The 23,534-nt window shown below is 38.8% G+C and overlaps 1 protein-coding gene and 1 pseudogene across 2 annotated transcripts in view; both read right to left on the bottom strand.

The window, feature by feature from the left end:
- Positions 1 to 23,103, bottom strand: part of ZFYVE9 (zinc finger FYVE-type containing 9) — a 214,321-nt gene extending 191,218 nt beyond the window's left edge. For both annotated transcript variants that reach the window (XM_042997157.1, XM_042997158.1), the window contains exon 1: positions 22,831 to 23,103. The gene's annotated coding sequence lies outside the window, so the exon portion shown is untranslated. The remainder of the gene's footprint in view (positions 1 to 22,830) is intronic.
- LOC122241344 lies at positions 12,464 to 13,076 on the bottom strand (annotated as a pseudogene).
- Positions 23,104 to 23,534: the final 431 nt, after the last annotated feature.

Raw genomic sequence — 23,534 nt, 5'->3', positions numbered from 1 at the left:
GGATCTTTTATCTATAAAAATCGAAACTAATCCTAGGCTGTTTCAATGTATATAATTGTTATATCATAAAACAAAAGTATGTTTCTGCAGGAAAAAAAACTGAGCTTTCCTGATTGACAAATCCATTCAATGAATATATATTTGAGCTTACTATAAGGCCAAGAACAAATTGAGAAGAAGAAGACAGGGAGCTAGGATGAAAGACTTCATAAGAGCAAGATTTGGGGTAAAATCTCATAACAAACATAATTATAATAAAAAACCTCAGGGCGCCTGGGTGGCTCAGTTGGTTAAGTGTCTGACTTCAGCTCAGGTCATGATCTCATGGTTCGTGAGTTCGAGCCCAGCATCAGGCTCTGTGCTGACAGCTCAAAGCCCGGAGCCTGCTTCTGATTCTGTGTCTCTCTCTCTCTCTGCCCCTTGCCTGCTCACACTCTGTCTCTGTCTCTCAAAAATAAATAAACATTATAAAAATTTTTTAAAAATAAATAAATAACCTCTACAGAATTCATACTTATAATAGGATATAAATATTTATCTCACCAATATCTGAGCACCTGTTTTGTTCTCAGCACAAGTCTAAGTCTTGGCAAGCACACAGGCAAAATCTTGGCCTTCTTGGAGCTTACATTCTAATGGATAGAAATGGATAATAAACAACAAAACCATGTAAAATATGTGACATACAAGATGATAAATGCCAAGGAGAAAAATTTTTAAAGGAAAAGAAAGGTTATAATTTTATTTTTTTTAATTTTTATTCATTTTTGAGAGAGAGAGAGAGCTAGACAGAGTGTGAGCAGGAGAGGGGCAGAGAAAGAGGAAGACACAGAATCCGAAGCAGGCTCCAGGCTCTCAACTGTCAGCACAGAGCCCTACGCGGGGCTCAAACTCAGAAACCATGAGATAACGACCTGAGCCAAGGTTGGATGCCCAACCAACTGAGCCACCCAGGAACCCGAAGAAAGGTTATAATTTTAGAGAGGGCAGTCAGAGAAAATCCCACTGAGAAGGTGACATTTATGTCAAAACCTAAATGTCAGGAAACAACTCTAAAAATATCTAGGGGAAGAGAGTTCCAAGCAGAGGGAATACCAAGGACAAAGCAAATTAAGGAGGAGAACACTAGATAAGCAGGAGGGGTTTATGAAAGGGATCAGATTAAGGCTGGCCAATGCCAATTATTTCAGCAAAAATCAATACAATAAAATTTTAATATACTAAAAGAATCTTGATTATCCATCTAGAATTTGCTATTAAGGAATTTAATCTGTAACACAAACTTATTTCTATTTTCAAATTTCACTTATAAGGAATTTTAATAATGGACTACACTAAATGAAATCAGTCCCACCTCACTTCAAAGGCAGCCCCAAATTTCACACAGAAACTACTGGATGATAAGACAAATGTACATAATACTACAATGCTATTAAACTTCTAATTGCTTTCAAGAGTCTGCTGAAAATATTCCACCAATCCTAAATTTATTTACTGTTTCCCAAAGGAGCTAGTCAAAACAAAGATTTTTGTTGCAAGAATCTCACAGAATTTAAATGTCAAAGATCAACTGCTATGCTTTTTTAATTTAAAGAGATTTGTTCAAAGTAAAAAAGTATGGAATGTTAACCTTAAAACTATTTTTTTTAAGTCACCAGGGTATGTATGAGTAAGCAGTAAAATATTCAGACTAAAAATAAGAACAGGTGCACTATACTATTAAAACATTTTTTAACGATTAAGTCAGTTAAACATTCAGTGGAGTTTACCTAACCAGGTTGTTGCATTTATGGAAGTTTAAAAACCAGGTAGGTAATTTTATAAGGTTAAAAGTTCAGGCTGCTTGAAAGCATCCAAGCACAAAATGGATGAGTTCTCAAAGTGTGGCCCCGGACTCCTAGGGATCTTCAAAAGTCTAGGAAGTATGAGGTCAGAATTATTTTTATACATATATTGAAATCATTATGTTGTACATATGAAATTAATATAGTATAATGTATTAATTATATCTCAATTTTTTAAACTATTTTAATAACACTAAAACATAACTTCTTAGTATGTTTTTTTCATTGTGTTGACATCTGCATGATATACATATTTGCACACTGCAAAAGCAAAGGAATGTAGAAATGCTTGCACCTTTGCATGAATCAAGGCAACAACACCAAACTGTACTAGTGGTCATATTCTTCACAGCCACACACTCTTCAGTTTTAAAAAATGCCAGTTTCAATTGGTCAACAAAGCAATAAAAATTAATTTTGTCAAATTTTAATTCCTGAGTAAATGTCTTTTTAATATTCTGCATGACAAAATGAGAAGTACCAATAAGCCATGTCTGCAGCATACTAAAGTGTGATGCCTGTCTCAAGAAAGCACCTGCATAGTCACTTAATATTTGAACTCAACTAGCGAATTTTTCTGTGGATATTATCTTGACTTCAAAAAAAAAAAGAGGGAGTAAGAAAGAAAACTAAAGTAACAGAAGGAGGTTCAAAGAAGAAATGTAATATAAAATATGCTTCTAACCCTTCAATAATTGATTGCACATCCTAGAAGACATTTAAACTTAATCTTATTTAGGGGTGCCTGAGTGGCTCAGTCAGTTGAGTGTCCAGACTTTCGGCTCAGGTCATGATCTCACAGTTGGTGGGTTCGAGCCCCGCATGGGGCTTTGTGCTGACAGCTCAGAGCCTGGAGCCTGCTTTGGATTCAGTGTCTCCCTCTCTGCCCCTCCCCTGCTCACACTCTCTCTCTCTCACTCTCACTCTCAAAAAATAAACATTAAAAAACATTTTTTAACTTAATCTTATTTATATGTCTGTCCCTTCAGTAACTCATAATCTCAATCATCCTGCTGTGTTCTAGAACATGCTGACTACTAACCCCTGAACTGAACCTGAACTGTTAAGCTTTTCTGTTGGAAGAATCCATAGGGTTCTAGACCAATGTGGTAGTATTAGCAGCAGAGCCTCAACAGCATCATATGGAAGAGTAAGTCCTCAGATTGAAGTGAGTGGCCAGAAGATCACTATGGATATACAACCCCATGAACTCACCTTGCATCTCTCCTTTACTTACTCTCAATAGCGATTCCTGTGGACCTCATCGACCTAACTCTATCAAAAATTTTCCAGGTTTCAACTGATTCGTTTCCTTTTATGCATGCACATGTATGTAAACACATAGGCACACACACAACACCCACCTGAGCAGACTGTTCAGGGCTCCCACAATCTTTCCAGTGAGACTTTTATTTCTCTAATGCTGAGTCAAAGGAGATCAATGGGGCTCCTTCATCAAATTGCTTGTCTTTTCTTTTTCCCCCAGTGAGGTCTTTTATTCTTTTCTTGCCTAATCATATCATTAATTCTTCCATAAGTGGTGATAATGAACAATTTATTTCTGACGTTAATGGGAATTGTTTAGTGTTTCACCATTAAGCTTGATATGTTTTTTAATTATATGCATATAACTAAAAACAAGAGGCCCATAGCTCCTAATGAAAAATAAGAAGAGTCCAGTACTACTTAATATTGTTATTACCGTCTAACATTGGCTTATTCTTAATTTATTTTTTGGATTCCTTTTTTTTTATTATGGAAATATGGACAGTCCCTGGCACAAGCTGGTAGCCCCAATGCTAAAATTTTCTTAGGAAAAAATGCTAAAACTTTCTTAGGAGACTATTCCCAAAGAAGAACATTCTGGTATAAAGATTCTGATTTTTGAAATGTGTGAGAACAATGCATGTAAGCACAAATGGAAGTGGCTAGCTGTTATACTGCACTTACTCCCTACAGAGAGAAACTAATAAACAATTAGAAACTAAGTGTCAAAGCCAAAGGGTTCCCTGGTAGCTGAAAAGAGGTCCTTATCATCTACAACAAGAGAGTTCCAAAAGATAAAGACAAATTCAGGATAGCTAATGCAATGCTTCAAAGATGACTAAACTTAGCCGGGGGCAGGTTTGTTATGCGAAGGTCTGGGTCCTGGTTTGGAAAACATGGAAGCATGATAGATGGGAGAGGGACATCTAAAATGGTTGCCCCAGGGGTACCTGGGTGGCTCAGTCAGTTAAGCGGCTAACTCTTGATTTCAGGTCAGGTTTCTCATGATTCATGGGTTCGAGCCTCACGTGCACTGTCAGTGCAAAGCCTGCTTGGATTTTCTCTCTCCTTCTCTCTCTACCCCTCCCCTGCTGGTGTGCTCTGTTTCTTTCTCTCTCAAAATAAATAAATAAACTTTAAAAAGTAAAAATTAATTAATTAATTTAAAAAATGGTTGCCCCCAGAGATTTTGATTCTCCAGACTCCTCTGAACTCTCAGAATCTGCAAAGATGACATTAGTACTTTCCACTCCACAGGAACACACTTCTGAGGCCTCCTACCTGCAAGGCAACAAAGGTTCCCTCTCAGGAGGTACCCCCCACCTCCACTCCTGGTTTCCATGATAATAACTAATGTTAACCCTGCCAATGATATCTTGAGCCTGATAAGGGAGAAAAGAGACAACAGCCCAAAGTTACTGAAAGAATTAGCCAACATATACCAGCAGGATCAAGGAGAACACAGTGCTGGATTTTAAGGGTACTTAATCAAGGAGACCAGAATATTAGACTTATAAGGTAAAGTTTGGAGGTGGGGACACCATCTCAGGATAGGGGAAGAATCTAGGGTTTGGCATAAATTCACTGCTACAGTGACTCCTAAAAGCCTGGAAAAAATGGTCCACATTGAGTGAAACTGAAATGCCTGAATTAACACAGCAGAGGGTGGAGCACAGGAGTAAAAGGCTCAGGAAAGTGGGTATGCTAGACTGAATATATTATGTGAGGCCAGAAGACCTACCAGAAGATTACATTCCATAAGAGGGTGCATGAGACACTCTATTCACCAAGACTATCAGGAATATACTGGTGAGAGAGACACCAGCATCACAAAGAAGTAGTGGTTCTCCTCTAAAGTATACACCGTCACAGTTTTGCTCATTGATGGCAATTGGGATAATGAGGCTCCAAAGCAACAGCAACCTGGTGGTGGCACTTAAAACCAGAAGCTAGTGAGGGCGCCTGGGTGGCTCAGTAGGTTGAACATCCGACACTTGATTTTAGTTCAGGTCATGATCTCAAGGGCATGGGATCAAGCCCCCACATCAGGTTCTGTGCTGAGCATGGAACCTGCTTAAGATTCTCTCTCTCTACCCCTATGTCCCTCTCTCTTGGAAAGAGTGTGCGCGTACTCTCTCTAAAACAAACAAAAACAGAAGGCAGTGGACCACAGTTATCATCATAACTGGCAAGATGGAAAACAGCCAATAAACCTTGACCCACAGGGAGCTGTGAAGATAGTTAACAGAACACAGTGTCATTAAAGCAAAATAGGCAGTCAACAGTGCTGCTTAATATACAACAAAATAAAGCAAGATCATATAAACACAAGGCTGAGAGTGGTTGCCTCATTAAAATACTACTATCCCTTGCCTAATTCCTGTACTTGATCCAGTTTTCAGATCCAGACCGACCAGCTTAAAGAGATGGCTGGTTCCCTAGGAGTAAGGACCCTGCAACATATGTATTATATAGATATAATACACAGGAACATTATATATATATAGATAGATAGATAGATAAATAGATATATTATCTATATTATATAGATATACTACATTATATAGATATCTAATATTATATAGATATAATACACAGGAACATTATATATATTTATCACTTATCATTTATATATATCATTATCCTATGTAATCATTAATATCTATATATAGATATAATTTATAAATACATAATTTATAAATATAATTTATAAATATATATAGATATATATCTATATAAATATAGGTTATACATATATATAATTGATTATATATATATTATCTATATTATATACATAAAGATGATAATATAGATAGATTATATTATATAGATAGATATACTCTATTATATAGATATCTAATATTATATAGATATAATACACAGGAACATTATATATATATATATATATATATATATATATATATATATACACATATATGTGTGTGTGTGTGTGTATATATATATATATATATATATATATGATAATAAATGATTCCCCCAAGTCCTTCTCCAATGAAACCTATGCCTATTTATTCAGGTGACTATATAGTGGGAAAATGAAAAAATCCAGACATTTAAAAAACTACTGGTCACAGAGTCTGAGTTGATGTTGATATCTAGACACCTAGAACATCATTATTGCTCTGTTACAGGAAAAATATAGGAACTAGCAAAAAATGGAGTTCTGGCCAAAGTCCACTTTGGTCCATAGGTCATTTTCCCAGGTCCTGAATATAACAATGAGATTGGCATCCTTGGAAGTTGGGGTAATGTCCACCCTGGGTCCTTGGCCTCTAAAATAAGAACTACCATTGAGGAAAAGGCCAAACGAAACCTGAAAATATCTAAATGTCTCCCCAACCCTTGGACAGAATAGTAAATCAAAAACAGTATTGTATAGCAGATGGCAGAGACTAGTGCCACCCTTAGGATCTCAAAGATGCAAGATTCATGGTCCCTTTCATATGTTGTTCATATGTTTGTTCAGTGCCTCTGCAGGAACCAGATGGATCCTAGAAAATGATTAGAGACTACCACAAGCTCAACCAAGTAGTAGCCATGATCACAGCCACCCATACTGGATATAGTATGTTTGCTCTAACAGATAAATATAGCCTCAGGTATATGGCATACAGCTACTGATTTGGCAAATGAGTTCTTTTCTATCCCAATCAGAAACAGTCCCATTCACGTGGAATAAGCAACAGTATAAGTTCAGTTTTATCTCAGGGCTATATTAATTCTCTTACTCTATCATAATAAACTCTGAAGAGAACTGGACTCAGAATGGCACATTGATCCATTTAATCATGCTGATCATGCAAGATGAACAAGAGATGACTAGCAGGCTGAAATACATGGTAAGATACATGTGCTCCAAAGGGCAGGAGAAAAACTACAAATATCTGAGGTTCTACCACTTCAGTGAAGTTTTAGGAGTTCAGCAGTCAGGGTCATGCCATCCCATCCCCTCCAAAGCAAGAAACAAATTACTGCATCTTGCATCTCCCACTACAAAAAAAGGAAGCATAACTTTTAATAGGCTTCTTCAGATTCTAGAGGCAACACATTCTATACATAGGAATATTATGGTAATCCACATACTGAATGATATGAAAAGCTCACTGCCAGCTTTGAGTGGGGAAAACAACTCTGCATCAGGTCGAGGTTGTAGTGCAAGCAGTCCCCATCCTGTTGGAGGTATAAATGTTGGGAAAAGTTGCAGTAGAGTTTATAGCAAGCCTTAGTGGGAGAATCACAATGCAGGAACCTAAAGGTCTGCAAGAGAGTCATGCTATTACAAAAACAGCTCCTGGTGTGCTACTGGGCTCTGGAAAGAGATCACTTGACCACTGGACACTATACATCCAGAACTGCCCATAAGGAGCTGCATTCAACAGACTCTCCAAGTTATAAAGTCAAGTGAGCTCAGAAACAATCCATTATGAGATGGAAATGGTACATCAAAAATCAAACCCGGGGCACCTGAGTGGCTCAGTTTGTTGAACACCTGATTCTTGATTTAACCTCAGGTCACCATCCCAGGATTGTGGGACTGAGCCCCATGTCAGGCTCTGCACTGAGCATGGAGACTGCTTAGGATTCTCTCTCTCTCTCTCTCTCTCTCTCTCTCTCTCTCTCTCTCTCTCTCTCTCTCTCTCTCCCTCTGCTCTTCTCCCCTACTCACACTCTCAATATCCCTAAAAAAAAAAAAAAAAAAAAAAATTCAAACCCCATAGAACCAAAGGGCACAAAACTTCCCTGACACCTACCAAAATTGTACTAGCATCCTTTCCTCAGTTCACATCTATAGCTGTTTGGGTGATCCTATAAAACCAACTTAAGGAAGAGATAAAAGCCAAAGTTTGGCTTATAAATAGCTTATAAATGGCTCAGTATGTGAATGCAAGCTGGAAAAAAAAACAAACAAAACAGCTTCATTATAGCCATACTTAGGGCTGACCTTGAGAGTGGAAAGGGAAAATCTTCCTAAAGATAGAGTTTCAAGTGATGTACTTAGTCATGAACTTTGTGTATGGAAAAAAAAAGTAGCCAGAGTTGAGAATATATACAGACTCATAGGCAATTGCAAATGGATTGGCTAACTGGTCAGAGCCCTTCAAGGAAAAAGTCTATACAATTATTACAAGAAGTTATGGGTGGAGGCAAATGAATGCACATATGGGAGTGCATAAAGTGTGAAAATTCTTTTCACGTGTTAATGTCCCCCAGAAAGCATCCAATATAGAAGAGATACTGAATAACCAAATAAACAAAATGACTCAGAGAGTTGACATTAGCCACCCAGGAAATGGCATGATGGGGATATGAATAAAGGAACCAGTGTGGCAGAAAGAAGCAAAGGAAGGCTGAACTCCCATTTACCAAGGCCCAATCAGTCTACCAGCCCCTCTGAACATCCAACCTATGAGTAACAGAGACAAACACTGAGCCCCCAATATAGCACTGTGCCTCAAGCTCATCAACCACACACCACATCGTATTCCTTCCATCTTGGAAAGGCCAGCAGTTGATCCCCACAGGCATTCAATAGATACTTATTCCAGGTATGGGTTCTTCTTTTCTGTCCACAGACCCCCAGCCACACCACTAGAGAAGGGCTTACAGAGTACCTGATCCACAGACATGGAGTCCCATATAACATAGCGTCCAACCAAGGGAATGAATTCACAGTGAAGGAATTGTGGCAATGGGCCAATAACCAGGGGCTCTAGTGGTCTTATCACATAACAGCACCATACAAAATCATCCAGCCTTATAGAGTACTAAAATGGCCTACTGAAGACACAGATGATATACCAGCTCAGAGACAAGGATGCAGTATATGCACTGATTCAGAGCTATGCTCCTAGTAGAAAGAACACATGGGTCTGAGAACCAAAAGGTAGAAGGAGAAATGGCCTCCACTTACCAAAATTTCTAGTGATCTACTAGCGGACTTTGTGCTTTCCATCTTGTTAGAGATCCTGGGCATACTTTTGCCAGGAGACATGTCAAGGATCATACTGAGCTATAAATTATAGCTGGAGCCAGTGCATTTGCGACTCTTTGTGCCCCTGGACCAAGAGGCAAGAAAAGGAATCACTATCATGGCAGGATAAATTAACCTTCATCCTCAGAAGGAAGCAGGTATGCTGTTACATAATGGGAACAACAAGGAGTATGTGTGGAACTCAGATGACCCACATGGGTACCACTTGATACTCCCCTGCCCAATTGTGACTGTGATCCCTCAAAAATGACGGGTGGGTCTAAGTAAACCATCAAGACCAACAAAAATTATAGCTAATGTCAAGAGGAATTTAGACTGAATGGTGGAAGAGACCATGAGAACCACTGTGGCCCTGAGACCAGGTACACAGATGGGGACTGAAACCTGTCTCACAAACCTACTTGTTTGAACTTCCCCATCAAGAAGAGAAGTCCAGGGTGCCTGGCTGGCTCCGGTTGGTGGAACATGCAACTCCTGACCTCAGAGTTGTGAGCTTGAGTCCCACATTGGGTATAGAGATTATTTAAAAATAAAATCCTTAAAAAAAGGAGAAGTCCATGGACCCCTGAAAGAACTGCTCTCAGAAAATGTTTGGAGACCTAGATCCTGCAGCACAAGAAATGGACTTGTGGCAATCATTTGGATCTCCCTTGAAGAAAGAACTTGCATGTAAGGGAGGAGGGGAACAGAGGAAGGAAGAAATGAAGGAAGGAAGGAAGAAAGGAAGGAAGGAAGGAAGGAAGGAAGGAAGGAAGGAAGGAAGGAAGGGAGGAAGGGAGGGAGGGAGGGAGGGAGGGAGGAAGGGAGGAAAGAAGGACTTGTAATCCGATGCAAGGAGTACTGTTAGTTAACAGCCTCCAGGTGCAGCATGTTCAGAATTCATCTCAGCTTTCCAGTTGAGGCCATACTCCTCCTGGGCAGCTCCTAGCCAGTAACAACATGGTAGGTGTACTAGAACCTGGCCATTTCTTCCCAATGCAGGACTCCTCTAACAGGTGATTTTTGCTCTGGAGCTCCCCGTTGGATTGGCTGAGTTTTTTGTGTTGGTTTTTTTTTGTTGGTGTGTTTTTGTTTGTTTTTTTTAAGATCTGCATCAAAGACTGAGACTCTTGTAGGTCAATTCAGCTTGCGCTCCCTTTCCTTTCACAGGCATTCTATTATCTACTCCCCATAAAATCTCTTGCACTAACTCCATCTCAATATCTACTTTCCAAGGAACCAAGCCAACACACTACATAATCAGCTCTTTTATAAATCATGTCATTTAACCCATTAAAGTATTATGGCTATTCCCATTTTACAGACAAGAAAAGATCACACAGTAAAAGCAGTAGAACTAAAATTTGTACTCAGGCAATCTGACTCCAAACCCTGGGCTTTTAATCTCTATGCTAGCCAAGGCATCTTCAGATATTAAGATGAGAATAATTATTTATTTTGTACAATTTTAGGAAGCAAAACAATGAAACGATAGATATTAAAGAAAAACAACATTTGGCCAAATACAAAAGATTTTTTTGTAATAATTATCAGTCATGAACAATAGAATGAGGTCCTTCAGGAAGTAATCAGGGCCTATCACCTGAGGGTTGAAATAGTCATGGATATTTTGAGAGTGGGGCTTTATAAAACAGATAAAAGTTAACCTAGATCAGTAAAAGATGTACTACTAAGTATTATGTGCAAAAAAAAGGTCCCCAGCCAATAAGTTGGGTAATATACTGCTGAAGAAAGTTAAACCAGTTTCTTTACTTTTACTTCTAAGTTTTTAAAAATACTAAAGTGTATTTATAAATCTCTATCTGAGGGCTATAGTATGCTGAAAAAAACAAACTTCTCTAACTAAAGGACATTTCCTTGCTCCTGGCCTAGGATGATTTAGTCCCAAACTCAAAATTCACTGATCTAAGGTCTCCAGAAGCTAACAAGGAAACGAATGACAATTTTCTATGCTGGTTAACAATTTTCCACCTAGTCAAACCATCACCCGTCTATATGTCAATATAAGCATCTCTAATACCTTGAGGGTAGAAAGGGTATATAAAAGTTTTGTCACTAAGAGGTATTTCATCCTTTTTGAATGCAAAATATGCCCTCCTTTGCTTTATCAACAAACTCTGAAGATCTACAATAATGGGTTCACATTTTAATTACTGAATTCTCACTTTATGAACAATATGAAAGCTATAATTATTTCAAGTGTGCTACTGATGACCTGGTTATTTTCATATAACACAGCTCTAGGTGCATTTTTCTCAAACACATTATACACCATCACAAGAAAGGACAGAAGAATGGGGGTAACAGGTAGGGAGGAGGAGGCATCAGTTACAAACTACTCAGCCAGCTAATTCCCAGAGTTTCTATGTTTTCATTTAGAAATATATTCTCTTTACTTAGTACAGGGGAAACTTTTATGGAAATTACAATCCCTTAGTCTTAATTCTCCTGTTTTCCTTAGCCACCACCCATACCTCATCGTCCCCTATTCTGGTTCTTCATTACTGATACTGTCATCATTGCCTGGAGCTGTCCGTATGCCATCTTTTCATTCAGTTCTTTAGAAACTTGAATAGAATATTAAATGTGGAAGGGGAATTAACATCTAGCCCACCACTCATTTTCAGATCAGAGAAATGAGGCCCAGAGATCAGTTATTATATTTTTCTAACAGCAAAGCAGGCATTTAACTACTTCAAAAATACATATATGAAAGCTGAAATTCCTAAAATATATGCACATACACATCTTTTTCTTACACAAAATGCTACATGCCAATAGTATACTTCAAAGGCAAATACCACCAAAGTCCAAAGCTCAACTAGAGTTGAGCTCTGCTAATAATAAATACTTCCTAAAGCACTATGAAAAATCTTAAGATAAACAAATACAGAATACATGGAGAGGTTCACATGATGAAAAAGAGTGGACTCTGTAGTCAGAGATATATGGTTTGAATCATGGATGTGGGCTTAGGAAAGTCAATAAAAATCCCCATGCCACAGTTCCCTCAGCTATAAAACATGCATGACACTATGAATATTATAGGATCATTTTAAGAATTAGAAATGACATACATGAAACACCTAGCAGAAAGATGGCACACAGTGGTCTATAAAGTTTTTATATTATACAAGTAATATAAGGTAAAAGAAATTAAGAAAAACTCCATAAACCTGGAATCTTTAAAGGACTGGATAGTGGGGCATGCAGAAACAAGTGAGGAACAACGATGTTGGAACCAAATCATGAAGGGCTGTGCCACGTTAAAGAATCAAAAAAAAAAAAATCTCAACCTTTATTTCTAACAACTGATAATCAATTTATTAAAAAGGCTGATTTAAGCATCTGTAATAGTGACTTCGACATTGACTCCTGGCTCAATACTGATGAAAGTAATTTGTTTAACAATCTCAGAACTGGGCACCTGGGTGGCTCAGTCAGTTGAGTTCCTACTTTTGATTTTGGCTCTTGGTTTGGCTCAACCTGTCTCATGGTTGGTGAGAACAAACCCCACCTGAGGCTCTGTGCTGACAGCACAGAACCTGCTTGGAATTCTCTCTCGTGCGCGCTCTCTCTCTCTCTCTCTCTCTCTCTCTCTCAGGTCCTCCCTTGCTCTCTCTCAAAATAAATACATAAACTTGGTGGGGGGGGGTAAAAAAAATCTCAGAAGGACTGAGCAAACCAATGAGTCACCTGTGGATCCTCATCTTCAAACAATCCCACTTCTTAGAACCTTCACCACAAGGAAGTATTTCTTATAGTGATTCTCAGAGTCTTAGTGGGCATCTGAACCGGTCCTTTCACGATTCTTTTCCTTTGTGCCTCTCTGATCAAGTCAGCACATACCTTCTCCAAAGACTTTTCATATTGTGGCTGGTTAGAGTAATTCTAATTCATTGAATCACCACCTCCAATTCCACAGGTATCTTCTCAGTGTTTTTAAAAGACATGGTTGCAGTGTGGCTTCCTGACAGACTTGTTCTTCGGCAAGAGCAAACAGTGGTGAGTCAGGAGCAGGAGCCCAGAGCTCCACTGTAGCTGCGATCGCATCTTCCTCCCAGAGTTCAACCTTGTTGTTTAGACGTTGAGCAAAAACTTCCAAGAGTTGATCTCATAATTTCAAAAACAGTTTACTTCAGCTACTAATTAAAAACAAAAACAAAAAAACCTATGGGCAGTTATTACATCACCAGAATCACTAAAAGATTTAGATGATGTATTCTGAAATTTTAAGGTTTTTCTCAAACCGGCAGTGTTTGGCTTCAATTGCTTTTTAGGAGTTATTTCTCTGGATCAACTGAAAATGAAAAATGGAGACTAAAATTTACATAAGCCCTGACAGAATGTTTTCACAAAATTTTGACTGCTTGCTCTTTATTTTAGTGAGGAGAATTTTGAGATAGGCTGTGCTCTGCTTAGATATAATAACAAAAACATAAAAGTTTGGCAGATGAACTACCAAACTGTAACCATGAAAGGTTAGAAAAGAACCATCCTACAGGGGCACGTGGACTGGCTCAATCAGTGGAGCATGCAACTCTTGATCTTAGGGTTGTGAGTTCAAGCCCCACAACGGGTGTAAAGATTACACCATGTTGGTTGTAGAGGCTGCTTAAAATCTTAAAAAAAAAGAAACAGAAAAAGAAAAACACCTTAAAAAAAAAAGAACCATATTACAAACAGAAACGCATACCTCTTCATTAATCCTACCTAAAAGGCTCCAGATCTGTTGCTTTTTGTAGTTTTATATAGAAATTATGACATTCAAAAAAACTAAATGGGGCGCCTGGGAGGTTTAGTCGGTCTGTTAAGTGTCCAACCATGATCTCACGGTTCGTGGGTTGGAGCCCTGCATCAGGCTGACAGCTCAGAGCCTGCAGCCTACTTGGGATTGTGTCCCCCTCTCTCTGTCCCTCCTCCACTTGTGCTCTGTCTAAGATAAACATTACAAAACAAAAGACTGTAAAACAAACCAGTGGAGGCCTTTCAGCTCACTAACTTGAAAGTCAGCATTAAATTCTTTTAATGTTTATTTTATTTATCATTTATTTTTATTTTTTAATTTACATCCTGGTTAGTTAGCATACAGTGCAATAATGATTTCAGGAGTAGAATCCAGTGATTCATCCTCTACATATAATACCCAGTGCTCATCCCAACAACTGTCTTCCTCAATGTCCCTTGCCCACTTAGCCAACCCTCCACCCACAACCCCTCCAGCAATCCTCAGTTTGTTCTCTGTATTTAAGAGTCTCTTATGGTTTGTCCCCCTCCCTGTTTTTATATTACTTTTGCTTCCCTTCCCCTATACTCATCTGTTTTGTATCTTAAATTCCACATACAAGTAAAGTCATAAGACATCTGTCTTTCTCTAATTTCACTTAGCATAATACACTCTAGTTCCATCCATGTTGTTGCAAATGGCAAGATTTCACTCTTTCTGACTGCCAAGCAATACTGCATTGTGTGTGTGTGTGTGTATATATATATACGTGTGTGTGTGTGTGTGTATACACACACACACACACACACACACACACACACACCACGTCTTCTTTATCCATTCATCTGTCAATGGACATTTGGGCTCTTTCCACACTTTGGCTATTGTTGATAGTGCTGCTATAAACATTGGGGTGCATGTGCCCCTTTGAAACAGCATACCTGTATCCTTTGTATAAATACCTAGTAGTGCAATTACTGGGCTGTAGGGTAGTTCTATTTTTAATTTTTTGAGGAACCTCCATACCATTTTCCAGAGTGTCTGCACCAGTTTGCATTCCCACCAGCAGTGCAAGAGTTCCCTTTTCTCCACATCCTTGCCAACATCTGTTGTTGCCTGAGTTGTTAATTTTAGCCATTCTGACAGGTGTGAGGTGGTATCTCATTGTGGTTTTGATTTGTATTTCCCCAATGATGAGTAATATTGAGCATTTTTTCATGTGTCTCTTAGCCATCTGGATGTCATCTTTGGAACAGTGTCTATTCATGTCTTCTGCCCATTTCTTCACTGGATTATTTGTTTTTTGGATGTTGAGTTTGATAAATTCTTTATACATTTTGGATATTAACCCTTTATCTGATAAGTCATTTGCAAATATCTTCTCCCATTCCGTTGGTTGCCTTTTAGTTTTGCTGATTGCTTCCTTTGCTGTGCAGAAGCTTTTTATCTCGATGCAGTTCATTTTTGCCTATGAGCAAAATGTCTCTGGAGATGTGTTGAGTAAGAAGTTGCTGCGGCTGAGGTCAAAGAGGTTGTTGCCTGCTTTCTCCTCTAAGATTTTGGTGGCTTCCTGTTTTACATTTAGGTCTTTTATCCATTTTGAGTGTATTTTTGTGTACAGTGTAAGAAGCGGCCCAAGTTCATTCTTCTGTATGTCGCTGTCCAGTTTTCCCAACACCATTTGCTGAAGAGACTGTCTTTATTTCATTGGATATTCTTTCCTGTTTTGTCAAAGATTAGTTGGCCATATGTTTATGGGTCCACTTCTGAGTTCTCTATTCTGTTCCATTGATCTAAGTGTCTATTTTTGTGCCAGTACCATATTGTCTTGATGGTGACAGCTTTGTAATACATCTTGAAGTCCAGGATTGTGATACCTTCACCTTTGGTTTTCTTTTTCAAGATTGCTTTGGCTATTCAGGGTCTTTTCTGGTTCCATACAAATTTTAGGACTATTTGTTCTAGCTCTGTGAAGAATGCTGGTGTTATTTTAATGTTTATTTTTATTTTTATATTTAATATTTTGTTTTTAAAATATCATAATATTATATGTTAATTAATTATATTATAATATGTAATCTTTTTATGTTAATATTTATTTTTGAGAGAGAGAAAGAGAAAGACAGAGCACAAGAGGGGGAGGGGCAGAGAGAGAGGGAGATAGAATCCAAAGCAGGCTCCAAGCTCTGAGCTGTCAGTCCAGAGCCCAATGTGGGGCTCGAACCCATGAACCATGAGATCATGACCTGAGCTGAAGTCAAATGCTTAACCATAAAAGTCAGCATTAAAGGACCTAAAAGCGATCCTAATCAAGTGGGAAAATACTGTGGGAAATCCACTGTATGTAGAATGAAGGTCCAAAACTTGCACTTTGTTTGCTCAAACAATAGCTCCCTGCAGTATTTCCTAACTAGTTTGAAAAAATTTTTAAAAATGTTAGCAAGTCATTATTGCTGACTTTGAACTATGTCCTACAAAATCTCATAAAAAAGCTTTAATATCTTTCATGTGAACAGACAATAGAGGACCATACTACGTACAAGAATAAAGAATAGGGGTGCCTGGCTGGCTCTGCCCATGGAGCATGCAACTCTTGAACTTGGGGTTGTAAGTTCGAGCCCCACGTTGGATGTAGAGATTACTTAAAAATAAAATCTCAGAGGGAGGGGGACAATAACTAAACTGTATTTATATAGAATTATATATCATGGAGAGGTAATGGCAATCCTAAAAATCAGACCGGAGTGCTTAGAAATGTTAATGGGTAAATACGCTATTGGACTCTATCTTTTTAGAAACATTTTAGCAGTGAAAGGAAAGCTAAACATAAGATTTACAACTGCTTTTTGTTAAGAAATATTCTTAGAAGACAACCTTTCAGTTGGAAGTCCCCATACCACTGTCCCCACTACCACCCAAAGTGGTTAACCAGTTCCATCAAGTTCAGTATTTACTAAACAGAAAACTAGAAAGTTCACAGCTTTTATCCTCAAGCCAAAAAGACTCCTTATCCTCAAAGAATCTGGCAATGTATCTGCAAGTAAAAACTTGAACAATTTACCTAATGACTGTAAATGAAAGTTACAATCCTCAAATAGAGACTTAACTTACCACTTCACACCCACTAGGATGGCTCTAATCAAAGAGACAGATAATAACAAGGGTTGGTGAGGATGTGCAGAAACTGGAACCCTCCTACACTTCTGGTGGGAATGTAAATTGGTGGGGTTCCTCAAAAAGGTTTGAACAAAGAGTTATCTTTTGACTCTGGCAATACAACCCTAGGTATATACCCAAGAGAAAGACAAACATTTGTACATGAAATGTTCATAGCAATATTATTCATAACAGCCAAAAGAAAAAAATAACCCAAACTGATGAAGTTGGATAAATAAAATGTGGTATATCCATATAATGGAATACTATTCAGTAGCATAAAGAAATGAAGTACTGATACACGCTACATGGACAAACCCTGAAAACATTATGCTAAAGGAAAGAAACCAGTCACATATCCTATGATTCCATTTATATGAAATATAAATCCATATGGGCAGAAAGTACATTAGTGGTTGCCAAGGGCTGGGTAGATTGGGAGGAAATGGGGAGTGATTTCTTTCTGAGGTGATAAAAACGTCTAAAATTACATAATGGTGATATCTGCATAATGCCAAATATACTAACAGCATTGAACTGTACACTTTAAATGGGTTGATTGTATAGTATTTCAATTATATGTCAATAAGGCTGCTATTAAAAAAAAGGGTCTTGCCTAATATTTTAAATTTAATTGAAATATATATATTCTTCACTTTGTATCTTAAACTTAGTATTATTTCTCTAAAGTTAATATTATTTCAAACAGCCAGAAGAACCCAGGACTGAATATACCCAGACTTTTCCTAATTGGTGAAAAATTCTAGACTAATTTTACCATTTCCTTAGGTCTTACTTCTTAAGACTCCTTCCCTCAAAAGGCACTACATTTTCATTTAAATTTAATTAATCCTTAAAACCTAGGGCATGAATTCACTACTTCTGTATTTTAAAAAAATGCAACATAACTACCATTATAAATATTAAGTCACATATCCTCAAGCATATATTATGATAAATAATCAGAAAAAAGGTAAGTCACTACAGAATTATCAATTAAAGAAACTATTATAGTCCAAAGCCTTGGACCACAAAAGCATTTTTTAAGCTTAAAAAACGAGTGTAAGAATTTTCAACTAAAAGATAATTTACAGAAAAAAATTTAATATTTTTACAAATAGTTCTATAATATAAAATCCAAATGCCTCAAGATACTCATCAACATGAATTAAGTTCTCCTTCTCCCTTGCCCAATATGAATTCAACAACTTTTTCTTGATATCAACATGTCCAGAGATTTCCTCATCTTTACCTTATTTTATTAAAGGCTATCAAGAAAATATTTCATAAGTACAAAACATTATATACTGTCCTCATTTTTCCAATAGTTCAGCTCTGGAAATGACCTATTTATAATAATTCAAAAGAAAAAAAAATTAGGTACCACTTAATATGTAAAATAGGAAATACTTTTATAAACAGTATTTTCAAATTGTTTTATTAAATAACATTTATTTATAAAGCATAAAGCATTCCACTAACTATGCCATTAAAATGCATAAAATGCGCATCTGGGTGGCTCAGTGGTGAAGCGTCTGACTCTTGATCTCCGCTCAGGTGGTGATCTTATGATACGTGAGTTAGAGCCCCACACTAGGCTCTGCACTGCAGAGCCTGCTCTCTCTCTCTACCCCTACCCATGTGCTCTCTCAGAATAAATAAATAAATTTTAAAAATAAAATAAAATACTAACTCTACTGACACCCTGGTTTCTCCTTAATTTAGCAGTCTTATTCATAATTCAAATTGATCATACTGACTTTATTTCCTGGTTGTAAACTATATAAATAGTGATCTTTCAAACAGAAATAAACAAGAAGTATATTTTCCACTTTCAGGGTAACAATGATTTGCCAAGATTCATAGAACTAAATTACAGTTCTGATTTATACCTTATATCATTTAATCCTCACAATAATTCTGTAAAATGGGTATTATCAGCTTCATTTTATAGAAGAATAATTGAGGCATATAAGAAATGTGTCCAGGGTCCTGCAGGTTATTAGAAAAGACTAGATCCCATATCTGACAGGTTATAAAAATCTAGATCTAATCTACTACAGTTTATAAGGAAAAGCCTATGTTTTGAAGATTCTTCAGTTTTTAAATAATGTAAGTTTAATTAAGTGATATCATTTGTTGAAAACGAAGTATATGAACTATTTCTATTCAATAACTGTCACCATTTATCTTTCGTTGATGATTATATACTAAGAATGTTGCTCTATATAGTGCAATGCAGCTACACACACAAGTAAAATAAAAAATCATGTAAAACTCTGAAAATAATGGAAAATGAATAAAACTCAGATAATGTAACAAGTGTACTCTATACAAAGAGAATAGCTCATTTATTCAGTAAAAATGAAAGGAGAAATATGTATAATTAAGATCAAAATTGTTTTCTGTCAAAAAAATTTTTTTTAATTTTTTTTTTTTAACATTTATTTATTTTTGAGACAGAGAGAGAGAGAGCATGAACAGGGTAGGGTCAGAGACAGAGGGAGACACAGAATCTGAAACAGGCTCCAGGCTCTGAGCTGTCAGCACAGAGCCCAACACGGGGCTCGAACTCACGGACCACGAGATCATGACCTGAGCCGAAGTCGGACGCTTAACGACTGAGCCACCCAGGCGCCCCTCTATCAAAAATTTTTAAGAATTCCAAACGTAGACTCATTCTTTAAAAAAATTAAGGCTACCATGTTTTAACTCACATAGAAATTCCAAAGCCTAATTTTTGTTTTTGTTTTTCCCAAAAAGAGGAATGGATGTGAACATTTATTGGATACCTTCTATGAGACAGACGCTGAGCTAATTGCTTTTTATTATTTTTATCTCATGGAACCAGTTCTACCTCCCTGTGATGGATACTATTACTCCAATTATTACCACACAAGAAGAAACTCAGGATCTAAATGTCACACCACTCAGAGTTGCAGTAAGGATTCCTGCCCACATGTGACTCCATACTCTGCACCACATCATGCAATTGACAAGCATAATACACCCCTCTCCCCGTGGGACCCACACACCATCCCTTTAGGAACATAAGATTTTAAGTTAAAATCCAGGCAATTAGCTCTTAAACAAGCTTTGTGCCTTGCAACTCTTCTGTGGCCAGCACATAACAGGTGCCAAATAAAAGTTTACTGAATGGGATGAACACCAGTAGCTTAGTAACAGAAGAAAAAAAATAGGATCATCTTCATTCATTCTTTCTAAGGGAGTTAATCTACAACTACTGGTTACCAGGCAAAATATACAATTTTCTCCTTACAGAATAAAACACTGAATCAGGAATTAAAAGAAAAGGCAATCACCATATATAAAAATTATTAAAGTTCTTAATATTATATTCTTATATATTAATATAAGAATAAGAATATAATATTAAGAATATTAATATTCTTAAAGGACAAGATATTGGATTAAACATTAGAAGCCTTAAAGAGAGAGCTACCATGTTATACTCAATTACAACTCCTGTTTGATCCTGCCTTGTAACAGTTAAACATGTTCTGCTTCCAAAGTTGGCTAGTTGCTAGCAGTGACCATGGTCATTTTTGTGTTTCTTAGAACATCAAAGATAGGACCTGGCACTTAATATTAATAGCTAAAATTTTATAAAGATATTCTACAAATTACAAAACTTTTTCAGATGAATTTACTCTAAAAGCCTTGCAAGGTAAGTATAGTAACTATCTGCATCTTATAGACAATGTCTTCAAAGTCCAAGGAGAGATTAAATGCCAACGTAAGTGGCTAGGTATCCTTCTATAACACCACATCTACCAGAAAAATCTCTCAATATATGTTAATTGAATCACTATCCCTTGAAATATCATTTTCCTTTCTAATATTGTAACAACATTATCTGTTGCTATGAGGAATGATTGTAATGCTGCTTAACACTGATAGCTTTGCTAGAAAACAGATACTGTCATTAGCCTTGGCAAGGTTAGTTAAGCTTTAACTTATTATATCAGTGATTCTCAAACTTTAGTAGGACTAAGAATTGGGGAGCTTGATAAAAATAAATATCCCTGGACTACCATCATCCCTAGAAATTGTGATTCAAGGGACCAAGGAATCTGCATACTTTAATAAGCACTCTCAGCTGATTGTAATGTTGGTGATCTTTAGAAACACATTGAGAACTGAACTAGACTTTTTGAAACTTAAACTACCCCCCCCCCCGGCAATTTTTTTTTTAATCAGGCCAAGTTTTTACAGTTATAAACATTTAAGCAAAACCTTAACAGAAACAATCCAAGGCCAGCGCATCTAACTAACAGAACAGGTCCTCAAAAGTGTTTACTACACCAAACCTCCCTAGACTTCAGGAGCTTCCCATGCTGCACAGGAGGTAAATCAGGGGTCTTTTAGACAGTTACCCATGTTATTCTGTTTAAATTGATGAATTCAACTATGACTGCAATGTAATTTAGTAAAACATTTTTATAGGTCTTAAACAAATGACTGGGTGTTAAACAGTAAAATCAAACAGTTAACTAACCTGGTAGACAGAAATAATAATAACTAAATAGTAATAACTTGAATAATTAATAATTAAATTAATCATAAATCGATAATTTTAAAGTCGCCAATACAAGCCCATTTAAAACTATAAATGACCATCAAAATGTACTAACTGTAAGATAATGGGTGACTTTTCCCTCACTATTAAATATTTATTGAGAGTTGACACGGTACGATCCTGTACTTTCCGAATTTCCTACAATAAGCATATTTATTTTATTCATGATTATGAAAGTTTCAGAAGTACTTATTAATCCTACAACCTTCATATACATAATAGGAAAACAAGAAAAACCTGTAATCATATTGATCGATCATAAACCATAAACACCCCAAACACCTGACTTAAGTTATCAAACTGTAATCATCACTTCCTTTTTTTCACATTAATACCGAGCAAATTACTTAACTTCTAAAATTTAGAATATGTTCCATTTCCATCAGTATCTGTTACTAAGATAGCACGACTTTTTAAAATTCTCTTGTCATCCAGTCTATGGATCTATTTAGGTGTAACATTTTTAAACCTAGAACTGAGGTATTAAGATATTTACACTCTTTTATTGGGGAGAAGGGGAACAGACCCTTGTTTAAAAACCAAAAAGATATTTTTGTAATTGTATTTATGTAGGAAACTTAGCGCAAAGCTAGGATAGGGCTTTCTCTAAGGCAGACCACTCTCAGGGGCAAAATGTAATAGAAGCGGCAGGGATGAGCTACCTGCAGGTGATGAAATTTCAGCTCAAATAAAGCGCAAACGGTTGTTTTCAACCCAGTCAGATCCGTGAATGACACTCGGGAGTACCAAGGGCTCTCAGGGCCGCGCACTTTCCGCACTCCAATTCTCACCAGCCCTCCCACCCCTCCCCCCGGGACTCTGCGGGACTCGCTACCGGGGCGCGGAAAAGCCGAGGCTGTTTGCAAACAGGCGTCCTCTACCTCCCTCCTGGATGTACGTGCCGGGCCCGGGGTAAGAGGCTGCGCTCGGCCCGGGTCCGGGGCCAACCCGAAAGGTGCCAGTGCCCCCGCCAGCAGTGCCGCTCCACACACACCGGGCCGCGCAGGAACCGAGGCCAGGCGAGAGCTTCCCGGCGGCGCGGGGCCTACTCACCCCCACGCGCCTCCCGGGGGACGCGGAGAAGGGTTGAGGGCCCAGAGCCGCGGGGTGGGGGAGGGGGCCTCAGCGGCAGGACGCCCCGTCCGCCCGGCCCGAAGGCTGCTGCCAGGGCCCTTCCCCGTGGCGGAAGGCCAGCGAGCCCGGGACCGCGCCGCGCCACACTCACCTCGAGCAGTGGCCGCCGCCGCCTCAGCATGGCCGAGGGGGTCGTCCCTAAGCCGACAGCCTCCTCCGGAGGGCACCGGCGCGGCCCCAGGCGCCGCTGCGAAGCCTCCCGCTCCTGAAAGGGCTGTGGTCACCGCTGCTGCTAAGGCCCAGCGCCCGCCGAGCCGCATCGGGCTCCGGGACCGCCGCAGCCACGCGGATCCCGGAGGAGCGCCGCTGAACCGGGCCGGGGGCTCAAGGCTGCGGCGGGACGACCGAGGTGCTGCAGGCGGGGATCCTCGGCGAAGCCTCCAGTGTCGCCGTGGCCGCTCCTGCCGCCGGCGCCGCTGGGCCACAGCGCCCCCTGGACCCCACGCCCGGCTACGGCGCCGGGACTGCGGCGGCCGCCCGGGCACGAGCCGCAGGGAACGCGGGGGAGCGCGGCCTGGGGATGGCGGGGGCCTAGCGCTCGCTGCGCTGCCCTCGGTCCCCGGCCCGCCCCCGACGATTCCTCCTTGGAGGCAGAAGCCCCTCGATCCCCACCGACCGTGGCGAGCCCCCGCCCCACTCCCAGCCCTCAGGCCCTGAGCGCCTTTGCACCTTTTCCTTCTCTCCAGAAGGTACGTGAACGTTTCTGTCGCTCGGACGTTCACCTGAGAGCAGGAGGTGAGGGAATATGCTCGTTTTCATCTCTCATGATTCAAGAGGGATCTCTTCTAATCCCTT

This window comes from Panthera tigris, chromosome C1 (genome assembly GCF_018350195.1).
Source record: "Panthera tigris isolate Pti1 chromosome C1, P.tigris_Pti1_mat1.1, whole genome shotgun sequence".
Classification (NCBI taxonomy): domain Eukaryota; kingdom Metazoa; phylum Chordata; class Mammalia; order Carnivora; family Felidae; genus Panthera; species Panthera tigris.
This window is presented reverse-complemented; position numbering and strand designations above follow the sequence as displayed.